This window comes from Tupaia chinensis, unplaced genomic scaffold (assembly GCF_000334495.1).
Source record: "Tupaia chinensis unplaced genomic scaffold, TupChi_1.0 Scaffold000409_1, whole genome shotgun sequence".
Lineage (NCBI taxonomy): Eukaryota > Metazoa > Chordata > Mammalia > Scandentia > Tupaiidae > Tupaia > Tupaia belangeri.
This window is the reverse complement of record NW_006159914.1, coordinates 182,926-188,886: the sequence shown is the minus strand read 5'-3', so window position 1 is coordinate 188,886 and position 5,961 is coordinate 182,926. Positions and strand designations below refer to the sequence as shown.

Genomic DNA, 5,961 nt, shown 5'->3' with positions numbered 1-5,961 from the left:
CAGTATATTCTGGATGGGAAATCACATTTTGTATGCTGTGATGATGCTGAGGGAAAGAATGTAAATTAAGTTACAGAAAAAAGAAAGTTTCAGAAAGAAAAATCTATTCAATGACTGCAGTAAGATATATAGTCCCAGCTAGGTGCTACTTTATAGGATGTCTAAAGTTAGACTTGTGTTCATGAAAATGTATATATCAACTGTGTTTGCTATGAAAATATTTAGATTAATTAAGGTCTTTAGTAATTCAATAAAATGTGGGGGGAAAACAGTATAGAAAACAAACATAGATACCAGAGACAGTGTGGGAGGACAGTGGGAGATGGCAGAGGGTAAGAGATAGGGAATCAAGGATGGGGGAGAAAAAGCAAAACATACAGAAAACAAGAAATAAAAAATCAAGGATGGGGGAAAAAAAAACAAAACATACAGAAAACAAGAAATGGACAATAACATGTTTGCTGATGTGCTTGATTGAGACAATAAACAGTGTACCCTGGATGGAAAATCTCATTTTGTATGTTGTAATGATGTACAGTGAATGAACGCAAATAAATACATTTAAATTAAAAAAAAAGATTACCCATCTTTACCTTAAAACTTACTTGGAAACAATACAAGACAATTTATACTATCTTTAAATTAAAGTCTAATAATTCTGAAAAAAAAAATACAGACCAGATTTTCTAATTCTCCACTTTGGGTTTTCTGAAAAGAAGGGCTCCACGTCAAAGTGCAAATTTCTCTCTGAAGAGTTGATGATGGAGGCTGAAGCTCTGTTACCAGACAAGACAGTAGAAAGGGTCAAGCATTAGTACCCGAGCCAGATTTAGAACTCCCAAAGAAACAGCCATGTGCCACTCAGAAAGATTTCACAGGTTAAGGCATAGAAGAGCAGATCTTTACCATTCCTTTTATCAACTCATTAGACAACCTCCCCTTGTTATTCCAGTCTGGGGCACATAATATCCCTGTGGGACATTGCTCTGCACAATTTTTTTTTTCTTGCAGATTCTCTGTTCCCAAGACACCAGATTAAAAATTATGGGAATCCAGTCTTTGCCTTGCCTTCTCCGTAGATTTGCCTGTCTTTGATAGAAAATGGATGGATATGGAAGATTTAATGCTAAGGGAAGCAAGCCAGATTATAAAAGACAGAGATAGTATGTCCTCACTTAATATCATAGTTTGAGTATGCTGAACATAGGGAGACTGTACCAAAAAAAAAAAAAAAGTGGTCTGTACTATTATGAACTTCACTCTGCAGTTCTATCAGTGGGATTCAGAAGGCTTAAGCAATCTGCCTCAAGTTACAAAACAAGTAAAAGATGGGCTTTGATTGGAACTCTGTCAATACATTTCCAGTTCTTTGAGATTTTTTATGCTATATGGTGTAGCTCTTGCTGGTGAGACAGAGACAGAAAGTGAGAAATCACTCCCTAGGGGTGATAGCCATGCAATCCATCCTCCTTCCTCCTCTCAGGAGTTTGAGCATGCATGCACACACACCTGGTGTGAGATTCAAGCTGTCAGGTCTGGGTCTTGTACTGTAGTTAGGCATGTGGAGTCCCATGCCTTAACCACCTGTTGGCCTCCATTTCCATTTCTTGTGCTCAAGCCATTGATCCTCATTCAGGGACACACATTTGCCTCTGATGTACACTTAGAAATATCTCAGGCTAACTGATGGCATTGAGGTTAAAGTGGCTGGACCCACGTGGCAGAGTCTGTGGTTTGAATTCTGAATCAGGAGGCTTGAAAATCATGTATTACAGAATCATGGTGCTGTGTTTTAAATTTTGGCCAATCAGCAATAGGTGATCAACCTACGCACCACTCCCAAATAAGATTAATTTTGTCTTTTAAACTGACTATAATCAGTTCAGTATATAATCATCTCTGATTTTTAAAAGAAAATATGCTGTTTATGACAGAATTAAACACTTGGTGCCAATTGAATACTTAAAAATATTTGCATCATAGAACAGAAACATAAAAATTATATATTGAATGGCAATTTTCATAGGTTTGCCTTGTTTCTTGATATAAGACACTTAGGGAAAAGTCTACTTACTACTTTTGAAGAGACTAAGTAACTAAATGAGAAATAAAAATAGACTTTTGATTTTAAATCTGTAATTTGTTCTTATAAACCTTGTCAATGGAAGTAGTATAAACAAGTAGCAAAAAAAAAAAGAAAGAAAGAGGGGAGAGAGAGAGAGAGAGAAGATGAGAGAAAGAAGGAGAAAGAAAAAGAAAAGAAAAGAAAAGAAAAGAAAAGAAAAGAAAAGAAAAGAAAAGAAAAGAAAAGAAAAGAAAAGAAAAGAAAAGAAAAGAAAAGAAAAGAAAAGAAAAGAAAAGAAAAGAAAAGAAAAGAAAAGAAAAGAAAAGAAAAAGGAAGGAAGGAAGGAAGGAAGGAAGGAAGGAAGGAAGGAAGGAAGGAAGAGAAAGAAAGAAAGGAAGGAAGGAAGGAAGGAAGGAAGGAAGGAAGGAAGGAAGGAAGGAAGAGAAAGAAAGAAAAATGAAAAGAAAGAAAAAAAGGAAAAGAAAGAAAAAAAGGAAAAGAAAGAAAATCACACCAGGGGCCACCACCCACATGCCCAAGAGCCTGAAGAGCTGCTGCTGCTACTGGGGCTGAGCAAGCACCTGCACGTGGGAAGTGAAGGCCCAGAGCCAGAGGGAGCAAGAAAGTGTGCCCAGCACAGTCCCATCCCTCCTCTATGGGAGCAGGGGCATTCTGGCCATGGCAACAGCCTCAGAAGGAAAAGTCAGGGGCCTAGGGTCTTCTCAGAATTGGGTCTGAGTCATCCTCGGGGAGAGACTACCAGGACCACTGCAGCTGCTGGCCCAGTTAAACCCAGTTAAACTTTCCTTCCTACCAGTAGCATGCCCACCTATAAAATGTCCAAGGGATATACAAAGTGGGTGGGAATAACCTGCAGTAGTTATGAAAAGAATAGCAATGCCTGGGAATCTCATTTTTAAATCCCCAAATGTGCAGACACCCGCTGTGTACAGAGCTTAGGACAGGAGGTGTCAGATGTGGTGAAGAGCTTAGCACTGCAGAGTGCTGGTGAGTCCAGACTCTGGCTAGGCCACCATGCCACTGTGAGTGAGCAGTCTCTCCCCAGCAGACCTTGGCCCCCCAGCTTCCACAAAGGAGAGCAGTGAAGGATGGATGCTGCTATTGCACTGTCTGTGGATGTGTGTATGGAGTGAATGGCCCCCATGCTGTCAAAAAGTGACTTGAATGAAGTAAAGAACTACTCAAATCCCACAAGAAGTTGGCCAAAATGATTGATCACATCTTTGAGATGAGTGATGACGATCCACACAAAGTTGAGGAAATTAGAAAATACAGTGCAAAATGTGGCAGATCTGACTCAAAGAGAAAGGGTGGGAAACATCTCACACTTCATGAGCTCACTGTTAATGAAGTGGCTGCTGAACTCTGTGTGAAGGACAATGTCCTGCTGACAAGAAGAGACACATTTTTTGCCCTGGCTATATAGATTTTTCATTAAGTGACATAAAAATATATTCACAGAACCACCAAGTTAAAATGTAGAGAAAGAGATAAATTATCACTGAAGAGGATTAAAGTAGAGGATGGGTTTCCAGATTTCCAGGATTCTGTGCACACTTCGAGCAGGCTGGAGTGAAGAGTGAAGAACCTGCAGCTCTTAGTTCACAGCCTGAAAAGGTGATGCCAGAGCAGATGGAGTTCTTTGCACCCAAGCTGGCTACACAAGGCTGCAGCATGCTGAGAGATGACTGTCTACAGGACTTCACAGGCAAAGTTCAGAGGAACACACCCCTAATGGCTTGACTTCTGATAACTCAGATGGACAAGGAGAGACACTTTTGAATCTCCAAATGCCTAATTTACAGAACAGACAACCTCATCATTTTGTGGTGGATAGGGAGCTCAGCAGACTTTACTCCAGTGAGGCAAAGTTCCACTTACCAGAGAGCCTTGGGATTTTCCCTCATGTAGCTTTTACCTTACAAAAGGAAGTCATTAAAATAGAGCCTGAAGATTCAAGATAGCTGTGATTCTGTCACTGTTCTCTGGAGATGGTATCAGATTTAATGATAATGCTCCATCATAGAAATAAGCCTGAATGACCAATGTTACCTCATTCAGCTCAAACAGATTTCATAGCCAAAGCATAAGGACTGGCATGATAGTCTGCACAAATCAGGAAAAGAAAACAACAGCCACAAAGAAGAAAACAGAGAGTTGCAATCTGTAACAGAAATATTGATTCATTCACATTCTGTGTAAATCATTTTAATGTAGAAAGGCTTACAGATTAATATTATAAACATTAAATATTTAAGAATGTACAATGTATTTGTGTAATTTATAGAATTAAAATCTAGATGTTGAGGCCTGTTTGGTACAATAGATGTGGATATAGTTTATTTTACTTGAAATTTTGTTGTCTGCTTTATGTGTGTTTACCATAAGTATCCTTATACAACAGAGTTTAGAATCTTTACAATGATAAAGAAAGCTTAAGAGACCTAGTTATTGGCAAGCTGGTAGTGATTACAGAAGGACAGAAAGCAAATACTCAATTTAAAAAAAGAAAAATAACTGGATTATTTAATATATGAGAAAAGTGATTTTGTTTAAGAGGAATTGTATAGCATTCACTCATGTCATTTTCATTGGTTTAATTAGTGTACATTTTACACAATTAATAAATACTGGAGGAAAATTAAAAAGATGAGTAATAGAATCAGACATATCTCTTAACTAGTTTATCTAGATTGTACTACCTAACAGCTACTTAAGATGTACTAAGATAGGAAGCTATTACTTGGACAGACAACTCAAAATTAGTGGTCCAATGTATAAAAAGCTTGACTTAAACATTGATATTTCAGAATGTGTTAAATTAATTAAGATATAGTAAGTTAACTCTACATTGTGATAAAGATAGTGACTCTTAACAAAGGGTGTAATAGATGAAGTTACCCTTTTCTATCCAGAAATTCTTCACGTGCAGGAGTCAGAGACTAGATGGCTCTCCCTGGGCAATGTCTACCCACCTAACCATCACAAGTGTGAACAGTTTTTATATTCACATTTGCAGATATATGTCTACATTTGAAATCCATAATAGTAAAAATAAATAAATACAGCAGCTGTCCATATTTATTTTTTTTTCTTCTGGATTAAGGGAAAATGTTTTGCAGCTTTACCTACTTCTTACAGATTCATCTAGACTCACATATTACTGAGAAGACCATAATTTACATGGCTATTACGTTTTTTTAGTTCTGCTCTAAGTCATAACTATAAAAAAAAGTCTTAATCTTTTAAACTAAAGTTTGTGAACCAAATGTTAGATGAAATGTCTGCACTGTAGTCTCTGATCTCTGCTACATATGTAATTGCTTTTTCATTTTGATTGTAGAAGAGTTTTGCAGTAGAAATACTAGTAAACAACTTTTAGACTACTAAAAGGCTATTTTTTCCTTCCTAAATGTTTGAATTGTAAGGTAGTGTTTTGCCAACAGAAGCTTCTTAGCGACCTTGCAACTTTGTTGCTACCTTGAAATTGATTGTTGTGGTTGCATTCTGTACTGTGCATAAAAATAGAATGAGTAAGAGGTAGGGAAATGTTCAGTTTTTAATATTAGCCATAGCACTGGTTAGTATCTTAGTAGTTTCATGAAACGTTACCTGTATTCTAATCCATTATGAGAAATTTAGTGGCTTTTTTTCTTTTTAATTTTGTCTGACAGTTCAAGTAGATTTTAATAAACTCACGCCGCAATCCCTTCTCCTCCACTCTCCTCTCAGAATCTTGGGCACGCACACACACGCGCCCGGCATGAGTTTTAAGCCACCGGGTCTGAGACGTGAATTGCGGTCAACTACATGGGAGTCCAGCGACATAGCCATTACGCTAACTGCTGATTCCCAATAAACAACAATTTTTAAAG

The 5,961-nt window shown here is 37.6% G+C and overlaps 1 pseudogene; it reads left to right on the top strand.

Moving 5' to 3' along the window:
- The first annotated feature begins 2,874 nt into the window (after positions 1-2,874).
- LOC102489787 (NGFI-A-binding protein 1 pseudogene) lies at positions 2,875-4,050 on the top strand (annotated as a pseudogene).
- The last annotated feature ends 1,911 nt before the right edge of the window (positions 4,051-5,961 follow it).